The sequence below is a fragment of the Sebastes fasciatus genome, chromosome 2, assembly GCF_043250625.1.
Source record: "Sebastes fasciatus isolate fSebFas1 chromosome 2, fSebFas1.pri, whole genome shotgun sequence".
Lineage (NCBI taxonomy): Eukaryota > Metazoa > Chordata > Actinopteri > Perciformes > Sebastidae > Sebastes > Sebastes fasciatus.
Genome location: NC_133796.1, coordinates 34137806 through 34152709, shown reverse-complemented (window position 1 = coordinate 34152709; position 14904 = coordinate 34137806). Strand labels below are relative to the sequence as shown.

Sequence of the window (14904 nt, the reverse complement as noted above, 5' to 3'; positions counted from 1 at the left end):
GCTAGAAATACATTGGTGAGATTAATTGCAGAGTAAAGTATCCATGTCACTCTCAGCGCATTTGCACTGATAGATTGGTTGTACATTAATGACCCTGCTGTCGGAAAGCCTATAAATTCATCACGGCTGCAATTACAATTATGTATTTGTGTCAGTGTCCGAGTCTATGGAGCATTGATTTAAGGTGATAATTAGCCACAGTGAAAATGAAATTGCAACAGTTGATAATTTTTGTATCATTCTGAAAAGTTTGTATTGAAAAGCTGCTTCATGTGCCGGAGTGATCAATCATCATTTCCCTCCGGAAACATTTAGCGTGTTAAAGGATTTCATGAGAAGAATGTGGAGCCTGTTTAGACCAAGATGTTCAGATTACTGAGGAATTCATTCCTCTGCATGATTATCTATTACTTTGTGTGAATATTGAACATGTGATAGACTAGAAAAAGCAGCCTGTTCCACTGACTCTAACGTTCCCTCAATGCACGCTGGGATAAACCCGGCCCAAACATGCCCAAATCCACTATGATGTGACCCTGAAAAGCAATAAGCATGTAGTTGAAAAAGGCCCTTTTCACAGCAGCCATCTTGACATATTATTGCAGTTTAAACACGGGTGTGATTAACAACATTAATTATGGCCCTGTTCCATTTAGGTGTAGTATTGTTCATGCTGGCTCACTGGAATGGCTGTGACACATTGAATAGATTGAGACCATAATTCATTTGATGAAATACACATTGTGTTTACCCTTCAATGTCAAAATGGTTGTTGTGCAAAGGGCCTATTGGTGTGGTTGAGAAACAAATGCCAATTTGTCAGTGGAAACTTTGGTTGGGTTGGATGTAAGGAGCAACACAGGCCTATAGGGCAGTGGTTCCTAACCTGTGAGTCAGGACCCGCAGAGGGAGTCACAAGATGAATTTAGGGGTCGTAAGTTGGGGTAGGAAATAATAAAACACTAAATTCTGCTACACTGAATGTTTATTTACTGGACTTATATCTTTGTTTTTCTTGTAAAATATGATATAGTTTTACCTCTTATGGCAGCTAAAAATGATTCAAACAAAACAATCTCAGAAGGGAAAATGACTCTTCTATTCAACTTCTCCAACTCATGGACACGCAACTCTTGACCAGGGAGCACAAGTAGATATGGCTTTGAATTAAGGATCAAGAGCTAAAAGGGAACCACTGTTCTAAGGGCTGCTAGGCGGGGCTTTTAGACTATTAGTCTTCTTAATGTCAAATGATAAGACTTGAGTAATCTCATCAATCTAAAGGAACAGTGTGTAACATTTAGAGGGATCTATTGGCAGAAATGGAATATAATATTAAAGGGACTATTTGTAAGATTCAGAATTGCTGCTTAACAGCGACACCTGTGGCCTTGAAATCAACGAAAGTCAGCGTCGAGCTCGCGCTTGCTCGCTCTACATAGACATGAACGAGCATCGCTCAAAACAGTGAGGCGACAGATGTCAGCTAAAACCACAATATCACTCTATATTTCAGCTGCTTGGCAGTAATGTTAGCTGACCAGACGAAGGTCTCTCCATGAATCAATGCTGATCCTAGTGTTGGCTTTTCCTGCTCAGCGCAGGCTTCAGCAGCGAGGCTCTTCAACGAGTTACGTTATCGCCTTCCGACCGCAGCCGGCAGCCGAAGACACCGGCACCCGGTCGTTAACGAGACGATAACGTAACTCGTTGAGGAGCCCCGTCACTTCACAAGACACGGAAAACCTCTGTTGGTCTGGAGGAGCTGCAGCATTTATTTCTGCACAAATGTCCACTGTACATTCACTAGATATTCTCGACGTGGAGCGAGACAGCGAGGACGCGCGCACTGTCTGAGTGAAGGAGAGCAGGCAGCGGAGACGAGGCTCCGGCCACACGCGAGCGCGCATATGCGAACCTGCATGTGTGCCGACCCGCTACATTTATACGCTTAAAAAGTTACAAATAGTCCTTTAAGAAGTATGTTTTCTTTAGTGTTTAATCACCCGAAAATAAGAATCATTGTTTTCGTTACCTTAGAATAAGCCGTTTAAAACTACATACGGAGCAGGTCCTCTTCATGGAGCCGGCCACCATATTTCTACAGTAGCCCAGAACAGACAAACCCAACATTGGACAATCGCGTTTTCGCATCAGCCACCGTTGTTCTCACACGCGGGAAGTTTTAGTTGGTTGCAATCTGCAGCCTCACCACTAGATGGCACCAGATCCTACATGCTGCACCTTTTAAAGGATGCTTTAGAAATGATTACAAAGGGAAAAGATGCACTGAAAAATGTAAACGGCATGAACAAAACCATCCATCCATCCATCTGCAAGATGGAACAAAACCAGTGAATGACAATATTGACAGATTTGTATGCATGTGTATGCACCTTTTTATATACATAACTTTGATTCACAATAATGTAATTCCACTCTCTCCTCTGTCATGTATAGGTGCTGAAGAAACTGGAAGCAGAAAATACCAGGAGAAGGAGCTGTGGAAAGACTTGGTGGTGAATGTCGACAGGATGTCCAGCCAGTTGGCCGTTTCCTTGTGAATGGATTAGAGGTCAGTATGAATATCATTACAGTCCTCGATTCAGGGCAACATACATTGATGATCAAAGTCCTCACGTCCCCAAGGGTATACACAGTATATATATTTATACAGTTATATATTTGGATGACATTCAGCGTAGATATTTTACTCATGCACAACCTTTGATTACAACCTAACTGAAACACTGGATATTTTTGTCTTAGGAAATAAACTTAATTACAGTATGTGAAATAAAATAACATACTATATGCAGTACAACCTCTTCTGTATGCCAATTTGTGCTAGACCTCATTAAATGGACAAATTAAATCTTACATTTTCTGCACGTTCTTATATCTACTGTGGAAAAAATGGCCCAGTCTTGATTGTATGGTGAAATGATTAAGCATAGCAGTTAGGAGTCCCCCTAAGCCCTGCATTCCTCCTCTTGTCATCACCGAGTCATCTTTGATAGCATAAGGAAAGACGGAGCTCTTTGAACTAGCTCTGGGTTCATTAGCTCGTATAACACGGGAACGTGTGTGTCTGCATGAAGAGACACACACCCCCATACAGCACCGTTATAACCTCTGGATAATGCCACACCGCTTCACACCACGGCTGATATTTGAGACGGCTATGTCACCTGGTCAGTAATCATTTGTGTTTTTTTAAATCATCAACAACCAGATTGAACATACTGTTGAACTTATTGCACAATTTGCTTGATAATCAAGTTATAAAAAGTAATAGTCTTGAATTGGAGGCTGTTGTTTCAGTTGTGAAATGTTTACATCATGTTTCAGTTAACGATGACGTTTGTCTAGTTGCACAACTTGGCTGATTTGTTAATTGTTTGGTCTGTTCAACGCAGAAAAGCAAAACAACATATTCTGCTCAATATTTGCACAAAATCAAGCATAGATAGGCACAAAAAAGATGCGGAAAGACAGCTGGTTTCAATCTTGTCATTCTTCCCATGAGCTTACTCTTACCCTACCTGTGAAGAAAGTGACAAAACTGACAAAAATAATGAGATGCAGTATCATTAGAAACCAGTGATATCTGACAACAAGATCATGTTGCCCAAGCCTATAAACAACATATACACACATCTATGTCACATAGATTACCAACATTACCCTTAAAAGGCTAATATTCAGACAGACAGTATGAGAAAAATAATGTGTTTTTTGAACATTAAAGCATGTAAATATGTTCAAGTAGAAGTATATACCTGGAAATGAGCATGATATGGCCCCTTTTAAAATTAGTCAGTCATTTGCTCAGCTCAGCTCGTTGATTACACTTCAACACTCCAATTGTGTACTTGCTAAGATGCAGTTTTATAAATATTGAGTGCTCTGATTCTCACTTAAGAAAAAAAAATGCCAAAGCATTTTGAGCATATACAAAGTAATTAGAATGCAAGGACAAAACAAGCAAGGACTATTAAACCCCAAATCCATAGTTGATGTACGATGCCATTTCCTCCCTAACTGCTGGAGTTTACACAGCCCATATTCTTGTTGCAGCACTTATATACTATGTGCACTAAATTCTACCATAGCATGGTTTGTTTCTTAGCTTTTAGCATCCTCCGCCGCTCCCTGTATCTTATTATATCCACATTTGTTTCTGTGGTATTGCAGGACAAGCAGCTGGCATGACCTGCCTCTGAAACGATGCAGAAGGTCTTGTTTATAAATATCTCTCTTGTCTCCTCTCCATTTGATTAGGAGCTTGCTTAATCCCTCAGTAGGCCTCAGTTAGAAGCTTTTTGGTAATGACCTGCTTAATCCTCCTACTAGAGATAAAACGCACAGGCGCATTAACTTCAAAGCAGTTTACTCACTTCTGGGCTGCCTCGAAACAAAGCTTTATTATTGAGCAGTGATGCAAGTTTACTTGTTGGTCTGTTCAGTTAGCGTAGGTTTGTTAGCTGAGCGTCTGACATTCTTTTAAGACAGGTGGATCACACTCGAAACCACCGCAGCGTTACCAAATTTGTAACTGTGTCACTCACAATCTATTTTTGGTTAATCATTTGAAGTTATTTTTCAAGCAAACATTCTCCGTTTCCAGTTTCAATTGTGAGGATTTACTGGTTCTCTTTATCTTATGTTATAGTAAACTGTATATTTTGGGGGTTTGGAGCTGTTGGGCAACATAACAAGTCATGTGTAGGCATCACATTGCGCTTAAAGCAGCAGTGGGTAGAAATAAAAAAAATATGATAAAAAAAAGTTATTTTTATAAATCGGTCACTTTATCTTGACAGTAGTGCATGAGACAGGTAATCTGAAAAACAATAATGTGCCTCGGTGTCCTCCGATGCTCTTAATGGCATCTGAAAGATTTGACAGACCGGAGGAAAACAACCAATCAGTGCTGATCTGGAGTCTGCCGGCTCTGAGCAGCTGTCAATCACTCGTGAACTCCGATCAAACAGTCAAACTAGGCAGCGCTTATCCAATATGAATCAATACTCTGTTACTGTAATGCCTATTTCTTGCCTCAAATGTTTCCAGAAACGTCTTGTAGTGTACTGTTTAAAATGAGAAGGTTTGTGACCGGGCAGCCATGTTGAGATCAGTTTAGGAAATACTAAGCACCGCCTACCAGCCGGAGCACAGCCAATAGGAACACTCTCTCTATGAAATGACCTGTGATTGGCCAAAGTCTCCCGTCACAGGCTTTTTCAAAGCCTGAAAACAGAGCCATGAGAAGGTGCAGAAGTCTAATTTTCTCTCAGAACACTTGAATTACAATATGCTGAAAGGTTATTATGGAATTTTTGCCCAATGTTGCCAAAAATATTCTGCCTACTGCAGGTTTAAGGAAATCTTTCTCTATCATCTGGTATTTTATAGACCAAACGATTAATCAACTAATCAAGAAGATCAGTCGGTAGAGCGGGCGCCCATGTATGGCCAAGGCTCAGTCCTAGCAGCGGTGGACCCGGGTTCGAATCCGGCCTGTGGTCCTTTCCGCATGTCATTTCTCTCTCTCTCTCCCCCTTTCCAACACTCTATCAATAAATGCTTAAAAAATGCCCCCAAAAAATAACTTCAAAAAAAAAAAAAGAAGATATTCTGAAGATTTGTTAATAAGCGACGGAGCAACAGACTACAAGTCATTTTCAATGGAAGCCAGCGACATGAAGCTACAAACTGATGTCTGACAATTGTCGCTTGGGTGACAGCCGTGACGCGTTACAAATAAAGCTGAGCAGGTTTCAACTTTTTTCAGCGCTCTGATGACTGAAGCATCAACCAATCATATGTTTTTGTTTCACTCTGTTCCGTTCCATCTCGAAAAAATGCCGTTAGCCAGTTCCCAGTGCTATTTAACGACATAACTACATCAACAAGCGCTTGAGCAACACTTCAGCGGCGACTCGCCAACAATGTAGCTGACCACGCTGGTCGTTTTGTTGCTTTTGTCGCTCGTAGTGTGAACACAGCAAAATGATTAGCTGCTGCCTTGGTGTCACTAGATTTGGTGACTTTTAAGACCCTTTTAGCAACTTTATTTTAAAAACAACCCTCACAACAAATTTACTGGCTGTTGGGCAGACATTAGTGGCAGATTTCCTTGAAGAGAGTCCCCAACGCTGCTCTATGAATACAGACCTCCCGGCTTTCTGTGGCTGCTGCTGTGTGGCTTCAGCTGCAGTCAGTGAGAGAGAGAAGGTTTACAGAAACTGTTGTTACTGCAGATTCTGCACAGCAGTTATAAAATTACAATGGTTAACTGGTTCTGGTTGCTAAGTATACTTTACCAAAAAGAAAGTCCAATTAACCAGGCCTTCTTTTCTTTCTTACAACCTTGACTAATTGCCATATTACAAAATCACACGAGACTAAACCGGGATTTATGCTTGCCACAATCGTGAGTGCACATGTGTCCGCACGATCTATGTGACGACACACCATCAGACACGGCCCTTCGCAGGGTTTCAGTGCATATCCAAATGTTTCTAACTACGTGGAAGCTAAAAATTAAAATGAAGAACTTTGTGGAGCTTTGAGAATGTCGGTTTGCCGTGAGGAGAAACCTGGGCGGAGTATAAAAGATCCTAACGTTTCCTCGTCACAATTCCACATCAGCTCCTGTACGCGCGACCATCCTTGCGGAAAGTATAACCGAGGCTTTACAGCTGCACCTCTTTAAAGGATTGGCTGCGTCTTGAATGTAAAAGTTAAAGACTCAATAACTGACCTCAGATCAGTGCTGGTTTTCATATTTATGACTCAACCATGTCGTTTAGCAGCCTTTAGGAGACAACCAGCTTTAATGATTTTTTAATTCCTGTGACCCGTCTGTTATAAAAATTAAGTAAATTATGCCTGGGAGGGAGTGTTAACATATTCTAGTGACAGACAGATCTGTTTATATACCAACACTTTGAATATTTTCTATCAAAAAAATAATAGTACAAGAATGTAAGCGTCGAAAAAGAGATTTATAGTGACTCTGCTCACATACTAAATGGCTGTGGGATAAAGATGCAAGTTATTTTTTCCCCTGTCAGTTGTTGCCTTGAATTCACCCCGATGCCTACACAGTATCATAATCAGGCTCACAACCACAACAGACACCCACAGTACAAATGCACACGCACACACACAGACACACACATCCCATCTCCACAGGAGCTAACATGCCTCACAGCTTCAGCATAAGCGTATAATTTACAGGCAGTCTCAAAGCCCTACCTTACTTCACCCGTGGAGGAGAGCAGTGAAAATGTCAGGAGTTTAGTTAGGGCTACAACACCTGCATCTCACGCATACACCGGGCTTCTGCTCCAATAGCTCCCCAAGGGTGGCTCACGAGCACTCAGCTTTTATTGCTGTGATGACTGCTCATGATTTTTACGCCAGAGGACAGCAGGAGAAGAAAAACAACTCCATTCACCCATCCTTATGCTCACTGCTGCAGCAGTTTTGACATGTTGTAAGTGTCGTACATTCTGCACTGGGGACCAGGACACCGACTAGCAGCTGGTTTGCCTTGAAATGCGTTTAACGAGGCCACAATGTCTTTTTGATATTTGATTTCACTCTTGAAAACGCCTCACCCTTTCTCATCATTAAAAAACAATCTTATAGGTGCATGTTATAATTTTCCCAGCCTTGTTACTGGGGATTTGGGGGGGATAAAGACATCTAAATATTTGCTTTTGTTGTCTGTGTCAGGCGGAATTAATACCCATAGTTTTAAGCCAGGGGATCAGTTGCTGCATTTGATGAAGCAACAACCAGGGCACCCAGAGATCCCTCACATGTTACAGCTCAAAGGCAAATGCTCCCAATCAAAGTCTAAAGCCTGATCTGCAGAAGCAGCAAAAAAAAAGCTGGACGTGTGAGCACCCTGGGGACCTCCAGGAACTCAAGACTGTGAAGTTGTTCGTCCTGTTAGTCAGTGAAGCCGATGTTCGCTCAAGCAGCTACAGTGTAGAGCTGTCAGCAATATCATGAAGAACTTGTCAGCCAGAGAGGTCAGATGGGATTTACCAGCAGTTTGTAATTGTTAGCATACTGTACATTTTGTATTTAGTTATTAGTAAACATAATGTCTATTTTCGATGCCCTGATGAGTATTTTCCAGTACTATGAATCATTTTAGTTTTTCCACTAGGGCTGCGACTTATGACTATTATCATTATTCATTAATCTTTTCTTAACTGATGAATTGTTTGGTCCATAAAATATCAGAAAACAGTGAAAAAATGTTGATCCCAGTTTTTCCAGAGCCCCAGGTGACATGTTCAGATGTCTTGTTTTGTCCGACCAACAGTCCGAAACGCAGTGATATTCAGTTTACTATGAAATAAAACACTGAAAAGTAGCACATCGGAGAAGCTGGAACCAGCAGATGTTCGGCATTTTTGGCAAAAATGACTAAAATTATTCATCAAATATGAAAATAGATTAAGTTTCTGTTTGATCATGAATCCATCAATTCATTGTTTCAGCCAGTGGGCAACCTCTGGGGTTTGAAAAGTGAAGCCAATGCTGAAGTGCCTTAAACTTGTATTCTTTCTAACAGCCAGCAGGGGGCGACTCCTCTGGTTGCAAAAAGAAGTCTGATTGTATAGAAGTCTATGAGAAAATGAGCCTACTTCTCACTTGATTTATTACCTCAGTAAACATTGTAAACATGAGTTTATGGTCTCAATCACTAGTTTCAAGTCTTCAATACAGTATGATGTTCATTTAGTAAATTATGGTCCCATTTAGAGTCAAATAGACCATAAAGCAGGGGATGCTTTAGGGCGTGGCTACCTTGTGATTGACAGGTTGCTACCACACCGTTGTCCGGTCTGGGAGTTGTCTGCGTTTTTGTCTTACAACTTTAACCCTTTCACAGTGTGTTTTCAATTGAAAGTTAATTATAACCTTTTTGGTTGCTTAAAATGTCTCATTTAGCGTTTGGTTGTAATTAGCTCCTCCCTCTTGTGTCACTTCTGTGTGCAAAAAACAAAATGGCGACTGACAAAATGTCAAACTCAGCGGCAGTCCACAAACCAATGGGTGACGTCACGGTGACTACGTCCACTTCTTATATACAGTCCATGGTTTCAGCCCTATATACCGCTTATGTAATATGTTTCCAAATAGCTACGGTATATAGCGAAATTGGACCATTTTTCTTTTTGATAAAGTGAGTCTATTTGGAAATTGTTTTCCCTTGCCTCCTGTCTTTGTGTTAAGATAAACACAGCACCTTACATAGTTTGGAAATGTGTGACAGGACTGTACATAAGTAAAGAGAGGAACCATTTTCAATGCAACCATCTTAGCATTTTTTCATATGACACAATATGTTCTATAATTTCCCTGACACTATTTCCCTCTAAATAGCAGTTCAGTGAGTGTCAGGATGTTAATCTTGTGCTTATTGTTAATTGATCTATTGTTTATAGTGATTAAATAATCAAGTGGGCCCCAACTTCCTTCCCATTCTTCCTGCTCATGCTGAGCGAGGAGTAAATTAGTTGAAGACGCACTTGATATAGTCACACATCTCCACATTTTATATAAGAGTCAGGGGATGTCTCAGATCAGTGATACATTGTAAAGTATTGTGTCCATAGTATAGTATAGATCTAGTCACAACGCTATAATAACACAAAATCATGACAATGTGGGCATTATTAAATTACTAAACATCCCAAATTGCCGTCATCAGTTTCATTCAAGAAAAGACTTGGCAAAGCAGAGCTACTGTACTGTTACAACAATTACAGGATAGTCCCATTGACATTTAAAATCACTTTTCCGTGGGAGTTCTAGCCAAGACGGCAGCCGAGACAAATAACCGACTTAAAAACAACAAAACAAATATGCCAAAACTTTTCTTCATGCCATCAGATACAAATCTAAAGCCTCAACAAGGCACTGTCTCCTATTTCAGACATTTTTCAATTTCCTATGTCGGGACACTGGGAGTAAACTGAAAATCTGCTTTTGTTTTCCAGTGTCTTTTTCCTTAATCTGTCAAGCATGGAAGACTTTTATCCTCCAACAGGATTGTGTTTCACCTCCTGTCAAGTTGCATGTGTTATTTTTATATATATTTGATGTCGGTCTAGTTTTCCCTCCAGATCAGAACAGTGTTATTACCAGAGGGATTATATCTGTGCAACACTTCCTGAGTTGAGCTGATAACAAGTGGATTACACAAAGGTCCATCCATATCTTATAAACCAGTCCTCATACCTGAACGATAAAATAAAAATGATGCATGTGACTGTTCCAAAGCTTTTTCTGATCTTCCACCTCTATGGTTCATGTCTGAAAACGACTTAAAGGTAAACAAAGGATCCATCGTGGTTAAGGTTAGGGAAAGTTTGCCTTCAAATAAAGTGAGCGTTTGCAGGAAACAAACTGCAGTCTCTGGTGTTTAATTCACACACGATGTACTCTCAACTATTCACTCTGATCTCCCCCCTAACAGCTTCTGTGGCCGTAGAACACACCACACAACTCCTGTCTTTGCTACTGAGCGAGGACAGTCATTATTTGAACCACTGAGGAGGTTTCTTGGCAGAAAAACCTAAAAACAAGTCGTACTAAGCTTTTAAATAAACAACTGATGCTGTTGTTTTTTCTGGTGAGAACAGACTCCTCATAGATGTAAGTGAATTTGGGTCAAAATGCACCAGAGACAATACAGCTACTGTCTGAGCAACTAGCTAAATGCTGTTTGTTTGCCTTGTAATTAACTCATTCATCAGTAGCATGTGATTTACAAACATCCTCAACACAGTAGAACAGTGTTTAAACTGAATTGTTTTTGTCAACTTAGTTAACGGGACATAAAACAAAATGTTATTACTCTTTATGTGGATTTGAATAGACATGTTTTTTGGGATTCAGAAAGATTGAATGAGTTTATTGGCTCAGCAAGGAGCAAGGATTCAGACCGAAAACAGCCCTGCATTAGAACGTGAGGGGTCGTCTTGTTTAAGGTCCAGAAAGTAAAGTTTGAGTAAAAGATTCATACAGGATTTTATAACTCTGGAGATAAACAATACTGTGTTCATGCTACAGTATTCCACCAGGAATGTGGGCTTGCACATATTTGATTGGTCAACACAGCGGCCTGCTAGATGACGTTGCATTGCATTGCAGCAAAAGTTGAGCCAGGTTCAACTTTATTGCCGGACGATCCTCCACTGTTTTGCCACAACCTCCTGTGCCTATCGCTGCCTATTGCTGTGCCAGCTTTCGAGTTCGTACCAGTTACTGGCAACTGCCTGCTTTCAGTACTGTCCTGGAATCTATATTACATGTTTTCCCCCCATTAACAGTATTAAATATAACATGGAACAAGTTAAAATGACCCAATTTTAGACTGCATTCAACTCACTGATTTAGAGCCTGCACCTGTTTACAGACATGCCTGGCTTAGGTCAGTTTTGAGATGGGCTCATGTCAGAAGACACTGCCTTGTCGCCTTGCTGTGAGATGATTAACCCCAGTGTTTTGAGCTTTTTTAAAGGTTCTCTATACGATATCCAGAGCATTAATAAAGCAGCAAACAGATATTTGCTATGTAGAGATATAGTGGAGTAATGTCTACCTGTAGGGACGGCCGCTATTCTGTGTTTCAGAGGTGGTAGCGGGCTCAGTCTTATTGCTGCACGGTGGTGCAGTGAGTTTTCTCTGCTATTTTTTAATTTATTGTAATAAAATATGGAATACAGTTTAATTTTTCTTTAATTTAACTTTCTTGCTTGCACAGTCTCTCTTTCTCCCTCTCCCTCTCTCGCTCTCTCTACTGTCTTGTTCTTTCTCCCTCTCCCTCTCTCGCTCTCTCTACTGTCTTGTTCTCTCTCTCTCTCTCTCGCTCTCTCTACTGTCTTGTTCTCTATCTCTCTCTCTCTCTACTGTCTTGTTCTCTATCTCTCTCTCTCTCTACTGTCTTGCTCTCTTGCTCTTCTTTAATTTAATTTTCTATCACTCTAGTTTGTTACCAGTGGACCTCACGTTTTAACCTCTAGAGCTGTTCCAGCCAGGTGGTAAATGTGCAAACGCCTATTTATGTGTCAGATGTGGATGAGAAATAGAGAGAGATATGGCCTGAAAAAAAACATTCATGATTTTTGATCCACAAACAAACTGCATCTTGTAATTTACCCACCCGTGACATTGACTCCTCTTCCAGTGTGCTTACTGTTGCGTGTAAATTACGTTCAGGAAATGGGACATGGCTTTTGACGGATCGTCTCGTAGTCGGCGCACGGCATTAGGATACTCTCCATGCTGCAGTGCTTAAGCCCGTGTCTATCCACCTTGAGCCTGAGCTCAACACCGGCAACGAATCACTATAAAAAGAACCAATTATTTATAGTCGGTTCCCTGACACGGCCGGTCCTACTTATCTTTCAGGGTGCAGTCCCCAGGCCCTCTCTCTCGCACTCTCTGCGTTGTCAGAGCTCCTGACGGCCCAATCTTTCTTCACTGCACCAAGCAGCACCAACATTTCTCTAAACATCTATTATAGTTTTTGCGTATAGCAATAATTAATCAAGCGCTGAGATACACCAAAGCTTTTTTTCCAATACTGACTGGAACACAACAGCAGAAAGTTTTGAACTAAGATAAGAAAAGATATTCCTTTATTAGTCCCACAGCGGGGAAGTTTGCAGTGATACAGCAGCAAAGGTGACATCAGGAAAGGCATCAGTAAAAACAACACAAGATATGATAAATAAGAAAGTAAACAGTAAAGATATAATAAACAAGTAAACAGCTAAATATAAAATATAATAGTAGACAGACTAAATGGTTGAGTTCACATTATTGCACATATGAAGTGTTATACCATGGTCTGGGTGAATACTCAATTCTGACAGTGAAACTGTCTGTTCACTGTTCTAAATGACTAAAATGTTCTAAAATAATGAATATCTTATTCACAACACTGAGTGTAATGTTTGTCCTTCAGTTTGAACTAACTGTTGTTGTATCACATAAGCGATCGTCTCATCCCATTTGCTATTCAATTCGCTACTTCAGTCTGCCGCCGACAGAGTACATGACCTCTCATTTGTTTGTGAAACTTCTGATGGTTAACCAAAGGGTTATATGAGCTGAGCGGACTAGAGATATCTCCCGTTGCCAAATCGAGGTCCATCCTATTTACTGAACAACGTTTCCATTGCATAAGAACCTTATGGGAAGGTAATGATTTTTTCAGGTATTAGCAAACCCTCAGCGTTACCAGGGAAACGAAGTGAATTGATTATGAAAGACTTTAGGTTTTGTTAAGTTAACAGTCTTAATTATTTTTGTCTTTGGCAAGTGACCATGGCATAAGCGAGATAATGCCCTTCGAGGTGTCCATTATCAGGAATTAATGGACTTTGCGTCGTCCGTATCCATCCTGATAATGCAAAATCCCTTACATATTGAGTAGAATATTGATATTGCACAGTGGTATACGTTGATATTGCACATAAATTAATTCATGAATTGTCCGTTTTAGAGACTATAACACAGAAGCTGCAAGAGTTAGAGCTTATAAGAAAGAAAATTATTTCTCTTTATTGTGGAACAAAAATGATTCAGTTGTGTATCGGAGAACAGAATTTCTGTGCTTATTTGAGTGGACACATCTCATCCACCTCCATACAAAACATTTAGTGCTTGTTTAAGCACTCTGGAAGTCCACTTTCCTACTTAGTTAGAGTCGTCTACACCATTAACTTTGTTCAAGAGGCTGCTAGCAGTATAATTTGACTCAGCAATGCTGTAGGACATTGCTATCGCCCAATTAATGCCCATTAATTGAGCTGACCTTTGGTAGTGTCTAGTTTTAAGGTGGGCTATTGAAATGAACTTGGGGAATAATGGTTTTCCTCCTCCGTCCTCCGTCATCAGAGGACCTGACTCTGTCGTCACTGTAATAGCGAATTCTTTGAGCAGGGAGCTGTAATTAGTGTGGAGGAGGAGACCTCGGTGTGTGTATTGATTTCTCTCTGGCTTGGTGAAAATGCCAGAGAAACACTGAGGACATGAAAACATGGATCCAGTAGCATGTCATTGCATTGTTTGAGTTCTTCATTCATATACAATTAGACCTTCAGCAAACTTATAAGTAAAATGGGTGTTTGTGTAATCCCAAACGTTGTTGAACTGCTATTGAATACTGTGAGCAGGTCAAGTCAATTTAATAACAAATGTTGACCAAAGTGCTGTACAGGACAGTTTAAAATACATCCAGATAATTACAGAGAAAATAGATAAATGTATTGGAAATGCACAGAATCTGATATAGACAGAATATAAACGATCATGTAGCGACAGTAACCTTTTATGTAAAAGAAAATGTTTCTTAAGACTGGATTTAAAAATGTCAATATACAACTTAATTGTGAGTGATAGTGTAAACCTTTCGAAAGGGTAATTGGATGTAAGGGATGTAAGGGACTTGAAAATGCAATATTGGCTGAGCTGGTTAGAGATTAAAACAGCTGCAATTCCATACAATGCTCTAAAATGAATTTAAGATTTGTCTGGTAGCCAGTGATGGAAGGCCAGCGTCAGGGCAGACCATTTGCACAAAAAGGCGTATGAATGCCATGATAATGCACAAGGCGTTTAGCTTGCAATAAGTACGCCTTTCTTGATTTCAACGCTTCATTTGTACGGCATGTATCCATTACTGACTGCAATGTAAATGCATCGGCATATAAATGCCATGGCAAGAGTTAGTGACGCAGTATAAAAAGCAAGAAAGACCACTTATGGCAGGCAGATGGGTATGTGGATGGGTCCAACAAACACATGACTTTTAACCAGGAGTCCGGTGTTTTGTAAGTTACGTTAGTAACGTTTGTC

General features: G+C 40.4%; 1 protein-coding gene across 2 annotated transcripts in view; it reads left to right on the top strand.

Annotated features, from left to right (window-relative positions):
* The window catches only part of glceb (glucuronic acid epimerase b), a 79903-nt gene that overhangs the window by 33137 nt on the left and 31862 nt on the right, over positions 1 to 14904 (top strand). For both annotated transcript variants that reach the window (XR_012592087.1, XM_074621237.1), the window contains exon 2: positions 2461 to 2575. The gene's annotated coding sequence lies outside the window, so the exon portion shown is untranslated. The remainder of the gene's footprint in view (positions 1 to 2460; positions 2576 to 14904) is intronic.